The sequence below is a fragment of the Mustela erminea genome, chromosome 5 (genome assembly GCF_009829155.1).
Source record: "Mustela erminea isolate mMusErm1 chromosome 5, mMusErm1.Pri, whole genome shotgun sequence".
In the NCBI taxonomy this organism is placed as follows: Eukaryota; Metazoa; Chordata; class Mammalia; order Carnivora; family Mustelidae; genus Mustela; species Mustela erminea.
This window is the reverse complement of record NC_045618.1, coordinates 133,966,908-133,979,247: the sequence shown is the minus strand read 5'-3', so window position 1 is coordinate 133,979,247 and position 12,340 is coordinate 133,966,908. Positions and strand designations below refer to the sequence as shown.

Below are 12,340 nucleotides of genomic sequence, written 5' to 3'. Positions count from 1 at the left end.
CATGGTGTGCCAGGTCTGCTAGTGGCAACAACCAAGCTTGGCATATTTGTTTAATTTTCTTTTTTTTCTTTCTTCCCTCTCCCCTCCACCCCAGCCCCACCCCGGGCCAAGCCTGGTCTATTTGAACCCAGATCTTCTCGCAAACTGTCACTTCTGGCCAAGTGCCCATCACGGGCTTCTAGAAGTTCTGATAGCTGTCAGCTGATATCTGGAACAGCCACAGCACAAAGAGAACATTCTGGAAATATCAGTCGTACAAACAATCTTCGCACTGGAGAGAACATCAGATTAACTTCATTGTTCAACAGAAATGAAAGCACAAAAGAGAGAAGAGATTCGACCTAGGTCACACTGCAAGGCAGGAAAACAGAACTAAACCTAGAAGACCCTCCGTGACAGCCCTTCAGGCCACGCTCCTCTGCACCTTGGAGCTATACAGACCTAGGGTCAGCAGACCGGCCACCTGAGGTCACTGCCCAAGACGTCACCACCTGTTTTCTCTCTCTTATCTCAGAGACTCCTTTGTCCTTCCCACAGTACAATCTTTCCTCCTCCTAAGTCTCAGGTTTAAAAGGATAGTAGCCCAGGGCGGCGAGAGGACGACACCGGGGTGGATCAGTTGGCTGCCGACTGAAAAGGGACCCGTTGCTGGGTGAGGTGCCCACTTCTTCAAAGGAGCCCGCACACGTCCTCGAGCTTCCGGGATCGGCACTCAGCCTCCGACCCAGCCCGGCCCCGCCTCCAATGCGCCGGTCCCCGCCCCCAACGCTCTTAGCCCCACCCCAAACGTGCTCGGCCCCGCCCCAGACTCCCTAGCCGACTCGCGGCCTCCTCGCCTGGCCTGGGCGGAGCCGCGCTTCAATCTCCGCCCTCCTCCTGAGATCCATCCTATTGGCGTAGACAGTCAGACCCCACATCCAATGAGAAGGAACGGGCGGACGCCTGGTCCTATCCGCGGCGACTACACAAAAAACGGACGCAACTAACTGGCAGATGTTACACCGTGGTCTTTCCGGGTCCTTCCACTCTCAGCTCGTACTCCTGCGGGTCCCCGCCCTGAGGGGAGCCGGAGAGCACCCTCTCCTAAGTAAGTGTTTGCTGACGGCGGTGGCCGTTGGCATCGGTCCGGGGACTGCTGCCGCTCTCCGCTCAGAGCTCGGCGTGGGATGGGCCGTGGGGGGAAGGCCCGAAAAAGGGGCGGGGAGCGGCGGAGCACGTGGAACGCCGTCCTGACCGCGGCGTGGGTGGGGGGCTGGGCCGGCGAGCTGCGGGCGCGCCGGCTGCGTGGGCGTGGGCGTGGGCAGCCGGGCTCGTCCTGTCGGGTGGGCTGTGCGGCCGTAAACGGTGGAACGTGGGGGGACCCCGAGTGTCGCCGCTCTGTGTCGGACCCGAAAGAGTGTGTTTTTTTTTAAGCCCTGTTGCAGAAGGTGGCACCCGACACCTGCCTCTGGCTGGACGGCGGACCCTTGGTGGCCGTTTCCCGGAACTGCTAACGCACCCTGGGCGCGTGCTGAGTGCCCCGCGCCGTGCTCACTGCTTTACGAGCCTTAACTCGGTTCCCCCCGCCAGCAGCCCCGTGAGGGAGGTGGGAGGAGTACCTCTGTCAGACGCCGGGAGAGGCCGGGTGAGGTTTCGCTTGCCCAGGTAACTGCTGGACTGGGTCGTGGCAGAGCCCCGGGTTGAACCCAGGCGTTCGCGTTGACCTCCACACCGAGGTGTGCCTTAGCGAGAAAGCCCCTTTCCGTCCTCGCGCGCTGAGAGTCCTGGAAGCCTCGTCGCGCCCCGCCCCCGCTGACCTCGGAAACCCTGATACCACCCCCACCCTCCCGCAGTGGGCATGGGGTAGTCCGCTGGCCTTGCCTTGTGGCTGGAACAACAAGGAGGAAAGAAAACTGTGATAACTTCCTGGAGGAAACAAATGAAAATTCCCAAACCCCAAAGTCTGGTTTTAAATAACAATGGATATTACAGTGGAGGTGGTGGTCTGTGGGTAACCAACCCCCCACCCCCCATGGGGCCTGACCAGCAGGGGTGAAATTCCTTTTCCACCACTCTGTGTGTCCTGCTGGGTAGGATACTGAGTCCTGGAAGCCTCAGTTTACTCATTTGTTAAAATAGAAAAACCAACTCAAGGTGGGTACGGGAAGCTCCATGTAGAGGCATTTTGTATTTGGCTTTACAGATCATTCAGCGTTGGCATTTTCCATAATACAATCCACTGGTCTCTGTAATCGGAATTACCCTGTTGGCTTTTTAGGATGTTCTCACTTTTTTTTTTTTTTTTTAAGATTTTGTTTATTTATTTGACAGAGAGCAAGATCACAAGTTGGGGGGGGGTGGGCAGCAGGCTCCCCGTGGAGCAGAGAGTCTGGTGTGGGGCTCAGCTAGATTCCAGGACCCCTGAGACCATGCCTGAGCTGAAGGCAGAGGCTTTAACCCATTGGGCCACCCAGGCGCCCCATGTTCTCACTTTTAAATATTATAGTTCTGCCGTTATAGATCTTTTTTTGTTTTTGAGGTATAATTCACATACCGTAATATCCACCATTTTAAAGGGTACAGTTTGGTGGAGTTTGTAATATATTCACAAGGCTATGTGACAGTCACCACGATCTTATTCCAAAACATTTCATTACCCCAAAAAGAAACCTTATGGCCCAGGCCACTCAGAGGAGCTTTGTTGGGCTCAAGCCAGATGTTGAGGCCCAGCTGACAGGGCCTCCCAACCTGAGGTGTTGGGTGGGAGAGATGGAGCCTCCTCCCACCCGGAATTTCAGCCCTGGGCTGAAGGGAGGAGAGCCCAGGGCCTGTAGGCTCCCAGCGCACCTGCTGAGCAGAGGCCCAGGTGGAGGCTGCCCCACAGCCCCCTGACCTAGGGTACCAGGGGAGGCGTCTTGGGGGAGAGGGAGGGCCAGTTATTCAAAAAACTGTGGGATGTTCTAACCACAAGCCTTTGGGAGAACTGTGCCAAATTATGGCTGTTCCCATGGGGACAACTACCCAACTTCGAGGCCATGCCGACTTCCAGGTGACATCCCACAACTGGGCCTTCACAGAGACTGTAGATTTGAAGCAGGGCCTGAAAAACACAGGAATTTGCCAAACTTCAGGATTATGCATAAGCGGAGGTTCAGACTTAGAGCCAAAGGAAGTGAACCTTTGAAAGCTCTTGCAACCAAGGTAAAAATGAAACGGAATGACTTCACAGCCACCATAACAGCAAGGAATGGAGAAGCTAAACTGAATTAGGAAGGGCAAGTCTGCAAACCCATCTGATGGGCATGTTATTTCACTGGCAGAACCCAATTACAGGCAGCTACAGTGGATGCTGTCCAAACAGCTTTTATCTGGAGAAAGCTGTTGACGGTTCTGAAATGCAAAAAGTAAAAGATACCAATACTGTATTTCAGTTTTATCACTATTGAAATTCTGTTTCACAGCACAGCATTAGAGGTATACACTTGCCTACCAAAATGCACCAAAGATTGATGAGGACGATTTATAGGTTTTTCAGAAGCTCTAGGTATCCACCAGATTATCCACCTCATTCAGATAATGTAAAAATGATACCCAATGATCGATCTCAGCCAGTAACTCCGGAAACTGACAGGAAAGCTTTCGTGCACCGTAAGGCCAAGTGTTCCATCCTCAGGAATACCAAGGGAGCTGGACAAAGCAAAACAACTCCTGGTTAGGTTTGCCAACACTGTTGCCGAACAAACTTGGATAAACTTGTCCCAAGAGAAGCCAGTCTCAAAAGACCCAGGCTTTGGAAAAGAGAGAAATTTATTTCAGGTGGCAGACTCAAGCCTTAACTGACCTCTCAGCCTGCAAGTTGGACACCTGGAGTTTTATAGGGAGAGGTTCAGAGGGGTGCATGCCAAAGAACAGACAGTGTGCGATCACAGGCTGGGGGACGGGTGGTATGTGCGCATCACGTGATCATGGGCAGGAAGGGGATGTGTGGGATGTGGTCTTTCTAGGCATTCTGTTGCTTTTGGGGCTTTTCTGTCCTGGCAGTTACAATGTTCTGGTCATTGCAAAGCCTCTTCATCAGTGCCTCAAAAAAGTATGATAAGAAATAAGAATAATAGGTTTCAGTTAAAGCTTGAGTTAGGCAGTCCTCCTATTTCTGGTTTTAACTGTTGGGATCTGTAGTTAAGCAAGAGGGCTCACTGACAAGGACAAATTCAAATTCAGAGTTTTCCTTTCCAGAGATCACTGTCAGCTAAGTGTTTATCTGCAACAGAACAGGTAGCCACCTGTCCACTAAAAAAGAGTCAACGAGCAGATGACTGAGATGTTACAAAGAAAATTAATTTTCTTATACTTTTTTCCATTTTCATCTTAAAATGACTTTAAAAATGACTTAGAATCCAGGATTACAGTGGTACCCCTTTTTCAGGAGGACACATTCCAGAACCCCCCACTGGATGCCTGAAATCATGGATAGTACCGAAACGTGTATTTTCTGGTTTTTTTCCTATACAGACATACCTGTGATAAAGTTTTATTTATCATTTAGGCACAGTAAGAGATGAACAACAGTAACTGATAATAAAATAGGGCAATTACAACAATATACTGTGATAAAAGTTATGTGAATGTGTCTGTCTCAAAATCACTGTACTGTACTCACCCTTTTTGCAACAATGTGAGATGATAAAATGCCTGTGCCATGAGACGACCTGTAGACGTGACACAGCGTTAGGCTGTTACTGATCTCCTGAGGATACATCTGGAGGAGGATAACTGAACCCAGGGAAAGTGAAACTGTGGGTCAAGGGATCTGCTGGACTGAACTGTAAAACTTTATACTGGCTTGCTATGTTAAACCTCAAAATGAAATGCTACTAAAAATAGGGGGAAAATACGAAGTTTGTGCTGACCTAAAATGAAGGCTTTAAAAAATATTACATTCTCAGTCATCTTAACCTCTTGTGATATGTGATCTTTTTGTATAATCCTGTTTTCCAAAGTGGCTGCAGCATTTTCCCTTCACCAGCAAGAAGTTGAAATTTCCCCACATCCTTACCAATATTGTTGTTACCTGCTTTTTTTTTTTTTTTATTGTAGCCACCCTAGTAGGTATGAAGTATCTTATTGTGGTTTTGATTTGCAGCTGCTCAGTGACTAATGGCATTGAGCATCTTTGTACATTCTAAGTGGCTACTTGTAGGTCTTTGAAAAAAATGTCTTTAAGTTTTATTATTATTACTGGGTTAAAATATTTTCTGTAGTCTGGATACTTAATCCTTACCAAATACATGGTTTAAAAATAATTTTCTTGGGGTGCCAGGGTGGCTCAGTCAGTTAAGAGCCTGACTCTTGGGCGCCTGGGTGGCTCAGTGGGTTAAAGCCTCTGCCTTCAGCTCAGGTCATGATCTCAGGGTCCTGGGATCGAGTCCCGCGCCGGGCTCTCTGCTCGGCAGGGAGCCTGCTTCCTCCTCTCTCTGCCTTCCTCTCTGCCTACTTCTGATCTGTCTCTGTCAAAGGAATAAATAAAAAAAAATTTTTTTTTTTTAAAAAAAGAGCCTGACTCTTAATTTCGGCTCAGGTCATAATCTTGGTATCATAAGATCAAACCCTTTGTTGGGCTCTGCACTCAGTAATGAGTCTTCTGGAGATTCTTTTTCTCCATCACCTCTCCCCCACTTGTACACATGCTGTCTCTCTCTCAAATAAATCTTTAAAACATATATAAATAATTTTCTTTGATTTTGTGAGTTGTCTTTCTTTTTTTGTTTGTTTTTCCCTTTTTTATTAGAGCCCTTTGATGCACACAAGTTTTTAATTTTGATGAAGTCCAATTTATTTTTTTCTTGTGCTTCAGGTGTCCTGTCTAAGGAACCATTACTTAATCTGTGATCATGATTTATATCTTTATTTTCTTCTAAAAGTTTTATAGTTTTAGGGGCTCCTGGGTGGCACAGTCAGTTAAGCGTCCAGCTCTTGGTTTCAGCTCGGGTTGTGATCTCAGGGTTGTGGGATCGAGCCCCATGTGGAGCTCTGCACTCAGTGTGGAGTCTCTAAGATACTCTCTTCCTCTGCCTCTATCCCTCCTGCTTGTGCTCACTCTTGCTCTTTCTCTCTACAATAAATCTTTTTTTTAAGATTATAGTTTTAGATACTAGATCCATTAGAGTTCATTTTTATGTATGATGTAAAGTAGGGATCCAAATTTGTTCTTTTGCAGGTGGATAGACAGTTGTCCCGGCAGTTGAAAATATTCTTCTTTCCCCCACTGAACGGTTTTGGCACCTTTTTCAAAAATCAGTTGGGGGGCACCTGGCTGGCTTAGTCAGTAGAGCATGTGACTCTTAATCTCAGGGATTCGAGTTCAAGCCCCATATTTGGTATAGAGCCCACTTAAAGTAAAATTTTTTAAAACAGTTGGCCAGTGATACTGTTGGTTTATTTCAGGGCTCTCAGCTCGACTCCAGTGCACTGTATTTCTGTCCTTGTGCCACTACCATGTTGTCTTGATTACTGTAGCTTTGTAATACGTTTTGAAATTGGGAAGTGTGAGTCCTCCAACTTTGCTCTTTCCCAGTACTTTTTTTTTTTTTTTTTTAACTATTCTGGGCCCCTGGGCTCCTTGCCATTTCCATATGAATTTTAGGATCACCTTGCCCATTTCTCCAAAAATAGCAGTTAGAATTGGAATGGGGCAGGAGAATTAGAATTTTGGTAAGGATTGCATTAAATCTGTAGATCAATTTAGAGGCCATCTTAAGTCTTCTAGCATGTTTTTCTTTTATTTAGGTCCTCTTTAATTTCTTTCATATGTTTTATAATTTCTTTTATAGTTTCAATCTATAAGTTACCCACTTACCTTATTATATGTATTCCTGAGCAATTTATTATTTTTGATGTTACTGTAAATAGAATTTTTTTCTTTAATTTCATTTTCAGATTATATCCTGCAACCTTGTTTAACGCACATATCACTCTAATAGTTTTACTGTGGATTCTTTAGGATTTTCCGTATATAAGATCATGCCATCTACAAACAGAAGTAGTTTAAAAAAAAAAAAAGAAATAGTTTTACTTTTTCTTTTTCTGTTTGTCTCTTATTTCTTTTTCTTGACTAATCACCTCTGGCTTGTACAATGTTGAACAGAAGTGGTGAGAATAGATATCCTTGGCTTGTTCCTGGCCTTGTGCAGGGGAGGCAAGGGAGGGACATACTATACTTTTTCACCATTAAGTATGATGTTAGCTTTGGGTTTCTTGTAGATGCCCTTTATCAAGTTGAGAAAGTTACCTTCTATTCCTAATTTTTAATCATGAGAGGCCATTGGATTTTACCCAGTGCTTTTTCTGTATCTATTGAGATAATCACATGGGGTTTTCGCCTACATTTATTCTGTTCATGTGCCGTATTACATTGATCTGCCTATGTTGAATCAGCCTTATATTCCTGGGATAAATCCTGCTTGCTCCTCATGTATAATCCTTTTATATGCTTCTGGATTTGGTTTGCTAGCACTTTGTGTGTTTGTGTCATAGGTATATTGAGAAATAGTTTTCTTGTGATGTCTTTGCTTTTGGTAACAGGGTGATACTAGCCTCGTAAAGTGATTGGAAAGTTGTAGTGATTTTTATAATCTTTTGGATTATTTTTTTTAACATCAATTCCCAAAAGAAGGCTTGTACATTTTTAAGTTACTTGATAAGTAGTATTACCCATTCATTTTCCAAAAAGTTAAATCATGTTTATTTGTTTGAGATTAACATTGTCTTTTCAGAATAATGGTCTCTTATTTTTCTTTGTCCTTCAAGTACTTAAAAGGTTCTCTGAAAGGCAAAGCCAAGCTCAGCCTTTCACAGCACATCTTACTTAATACCTCCCTTAATACCTGCCTGGCAGAGCAGCTCCAAAGGAGCTGGGATTCAGAATATCATCCAGCAAATTGTTCTTCTATTAAGAATATTCTATTAAGAATAGAGTTTCTCAGGCGCCTGGGTAGTTCCATGGGTTAAGCAACTGCCTTCAGCTCAGGTCATGATCTCGGGTTCCTGGGATTAAGCTCCCCCCGCTCTTTGGGGCGCCTGCTTCTCCCTCTCCTCTGCCTGCTACTCCCCCTGCTTATGCTCTCTCTGAGTATGTCAAATAAATAAATAAAATCTTTTTTAAAAGTTAAAAAATAAATAAAAATTAAAAGAATAGAGTTTATCCACCTCACCACTATTTGGGGCTGGATTAATTTGTTTTACAGGACTATCCTGTGTATTGTACGATGGTTAACATCAGTGGCTTCTTACTCAGTGGCAATAGCAGCCACCACCAGCTTCACCCCTCTCCATGTTATGACAAACAAAAATGTCTCCAGACATTGCCAAACTGTCCCCATTAAGAAACACTGATCTAGCCATGATCCCAGGGTCCTGGGATGGAGCCCCGTGTTGGGCTCTCTGCTCAGCAGGGAGCCTGCTTCCTCCCCCCTCTCTGTCTGCCTGCCTCTCTGCCTACTTGTGATCTCTGTCTGTCAAATAAATAAATAAAATCTTTTATTAAAAAAAAAAAACTTTAAAAAAATAAGAAACACTCATCTAAAAACTGACACATACTGGATTTCCTATTACTATCCAGGAAAATCACCTCCAATTCTGGATTCAAAGCCTCATTATATATTTGGCTTTGGATCTACATTTGTCTGAGTCTTTGTCACCATGTGTTGATAACTTTCTTGTGTGTGTGTGTGTGTGTGTGTGTGTGTTGATGACTTTCAAATCTATATCCTGTTTCCTCTCCGGATTCCCAGAGCTTGTTTACAGTTGCCTGCCTTGGTGTTCTACAGGCATCTTGAGATTGGTTTGTTCAAAACGAGACTGATTCTCTTCTCTCCCCCAGTTGTTCTTCGTCCTTAATCTTGGTCTTTCAGGTCAGGACCCTACCAGTCAGTCATGTACTGGTTCTTCACTTCTGTTGTCTCCACCTCCCATGAAATTCACCTCCTGACTCTTTCTAAATTCAAGATCCTCACTTCCACAGTGGGCAGGCTCATCTCCTTAACTTCAGAGATCCTTAACTTCTAGCTTAATTTCTCTGCTGCCTGTAAAGTGCCCTTTCCTACATGCATGTCTGATCCTGTCAGAGCCCTCATGGGCTGGCCTTTCCAGCTTCATCCCCCAACGCCTTGTACTTAAGGCTCTGGCCACACAGAACTGCTTGCCAGGCCCCTCACTCTTCCAGCTGCTGTTCAAACTCTGTCTCTCCTCCAGCCCCTCCACTCAAAGAATGACTCTCCTCTTTTGCTACACCTGGAGAGACCTGGGTCTTCACTCACGAGCCACTGCAGGATCAGCAAGTGTCTTGAGAATGGGGACAACAATTTATCTCTGCCTGCTCCCTAGGGCCCAGTGGGCCCTCTGTAAATCTGTGTTGAATAGCAAATGAAAATGCCTAGAGCAGAAAGGGGTTATTTGGAATTTTATTTTATTTTATTTTATTTTATTAAAGGTTTTATTTATTTATTTGACAGAGAGAGGGAACACAAACAGGGGAGTGGGAGAGGGAGAAGCAGGCTTCCCTCAGAGCAGGGAGCCTGATGCAGGGATTGAACCCAGGACCCCGGGATCATGACCTGAGCCAAAGGTAGACGTTTAACAACTGAGCCACCCAGGTGCCTCTGCCTGGGATTTTAAAGCAGCTGCAGGGTTGTTTTGGTTTGTTTTTTGTTTAGTTCAGGGAACATTTACTGAGAACCAACCAGGTCACGGGTGCTAGGAACAGAAAGAACAGGGCAAGATCTTAGCTTAGAAAATTCACATTACATCTAATATGAGGTGGGAGTACACAGTTTAGTACAGAGTGATAAGGGCAAGCATAATGCATACAGTGGATACTGAGAGTGAACTATGCTGCGTTCGAGGAAGATACTCTCCGCACCCCTGAAATAGGCTTCTTGAAAGTATCAAAAGATATCATTTCATCCCACTAACCCTTTCTGTGTTCAGCCAGCTTCTCTTTATCATGACTTTTTTAAATGACTTTGGCTTGATCATGCTCATTAAATCAGTTAATGTTGTCAGCCTCTCCTTGTGCTACAGTACCTGACCCAGTGCTTGTGTGAGTTAGTGGTTTAGAAATGTTCCACAATCAGTGCTCACCACTTATTTCATTGTTTACTATGTCCTTGATTTTGCGCGCCTCTCTGGAGGATAATGGTGCAGACGTGCCATGCTCCTGCCTCCTCTCCTGAAGCCTTTGACTTCCCGTTACATGTGTTCTTCACTGTAGTCCTGCATTATTTCATAGTTAAAGCAAACTGCAGTCGTATGTACAGAATGTGCAACCTAGAGGAATTTTTATCTTTTGATAGAGTTGCTAATGGTAATCTTTAGGTCAGTATGGCTTCTTTTCTTACCAGTTTTCTTAACACTGGGCCTATTTCCCTTCCTCTGCATAGTGCCTCTTAGCTTGTAACTTAACTAGTTAGTAAATACAGTTTTATTCTTTAAAATAAAGGTTAAGGTAATTGATCCTTAGGGAGACCCCTGCATGTGGTGTCCAAGAGCTATGAACATGGGTTGCTTAGGAAAATGACTAAAGCTACTATACGATTGGACAGGGGTGAGGGCAGCAGTGGTATTTATAGAGGAGGGAAATATGGATAGGTAAAAGAGCAGACAGGGAACTAGGGAGAAATGGGCTCTGAACGTGCTAAGTCTGTTGTCACTGTGGAAGTAAGAGGTGGCAGTGGAAGTCGATACCCAGGAGAGATTCTAGGGGTTGGAGATAAACTTGTGTTGGCAGGTGAGACGGAATAAGTATGAAAAGAAGAGGATCTAGGACAGAACAGTAGAAAACAGACAAAGGGCAGGTGACCCAAGAGAAGCCAGAAAAGGATGAGTTTGACAAGTAAGAGGAAAACCAAGAGAAAGATGTTCCAGAAGCCAAAGGAAGAATGAAGCTTGGTGCTATCACGTGATTTAGGAATAAGGGCTAAAGAGAGACCACTGACTTTGGCAGGCAGGGGGATCATTGGTTAAATATGTCACGAGGCTTTTAGCAGATAGGCAAGGAAGGAGGCGTGATGCAGTGGGTTGAGGAGTGACTGGGAAACAAGCTGTGGGATGTGTGCACACAGACCACGTGTGCAGGATATCCTCCTTTTGGGTCAGAGTTGGAACACATACAAATGATAAGGCTGGGGAAATTGGTTAAACGATTGTCTGAACAAGTGTTCGCACTTGAACAAGTGTCTGCAGGGTTTGAGAAGGAATGAGAGGTGGGCCGGGTTTGCCAGGAAAAGGCAAGGACACGTGTTTCTCCAAGACAAGAGGGCAGCCCCCCTTGGAAATATTAAAGGCAGATGTTTGTGGAAGGGAGGGGAGAGAAGCTGGGAGTGTTCGTACCTGGCAGCCTCTGTTCTCTGTGAGGTCGGGAGCTATGCTAGCAAGGAAGGAGGACTGGAAGAAAGTGGAAGGGTTGTTAGGGCAGAGATAACAGCCTGAGCTGTCGGGAGTGACTCCGACTAGGAATAATTAAAGTAGTTTAAGACCTCAGAGGATGAAAATAAGACCTTTATCGTGGCTCCCCCCTGAGCGCGGCTACACGCTCTGCTTCAGCAGCGCTTGCTCCTTCTGGCGCAGGACTGGAGAGCATCAGGGGCCAGCAGTCCGGGCTGTGGAGCGGCCCCATGGGGGAGGCCGACTGACCGAAGCAAGCACACTGAGGACTCCGTTACAGAATTCGCAGAATGTTTGGGTAAGCACCGACCAGCAGTCCGGACCTGTCGTGCTCTGCTGCGAGCAGGCATTCCACACTCAGATGGAGAAGCTGGGAAATAAAAGCAAATAGTTTTCTAATCTGTTCTTTGGTTTCATTCAGCCTTAAAGACTTTTTTTTTTTTCTGATTCTGTTATGGGATTTGAATGTGGTTTTAAAGTATATTCAGTAAAAAATAAATAGAAGCACATTCAGTAAAATGGCCTCAACTCTCTCCTGTGAGTTGGGGGGGAAATCAGGTGTTGGGAAGGCGTGGAGCTCACAGCAGCTGGGCCAGGTACCATAGTCTGCTCTTGTTAAGAACTCTTCATGTGATCCCCAATGTTGAAACTTGGCAGTTAAGTGACAGATTCAGGCTCCACAAGATAAGACTTGAAAAAGCCTCCTGAAATTTATGGCAATATCAGTAAGAAGTGTTTTTACCTCATTCCTTCTTCAAAAAAAAAATATATATATATGTATGCATGTTCACATCCATCCCTTTGACAGCTTGCATACAGGAAGCTAAAACCTTTATAAAGCATGTCGAGAAGTCCTACACACTGGCCCTTGTTTAACCGTGTTCACAGTTTTCCTTGCTCAGTGCTGGAATTGTGTAGGAGA

At 45.4% G+C, this 12,340-nt stretch overlaps 1 protein-coding gene and 1 pseudogene across 6 annotated transcripts in view; both read left to right on the top strand.

Annotated features, from left to right (window-relative positions):
- Positions 1 to 946: 946 nt before the first annotated feature.
- Positions 947 to 12,340, top strand: part of DCAF4 (DDB1 and CUL4 associated factor 4) — a 30,211-nt gene continuing 18,817 nt past the window's right edge. For 2 of the 6 annotated variants that reach the window (XM_032345046.1, XM_032345045.1), the window contains exons 1-2: positions 947 to 1,087; positions 11,602 to 11,716. The gene's annotated coding sequence lies outside the window, so the exon portion shown is untranslated. Of the gene's footprint in view, positions 1,088 to 1,413; positions 1,645 to 11,577; positions 11,717 to 12,340 lie in introns of all 6 variants that reach the window. The other 4 variants (XM_032345042.1, XM_032345041.1, XM_032345043.1 and 1 more) reach the window with 4 other exon arrangements.
- On the top strand, positions 2,400 to 5,324 carry LOC116591795 (annotated as a pseudogene).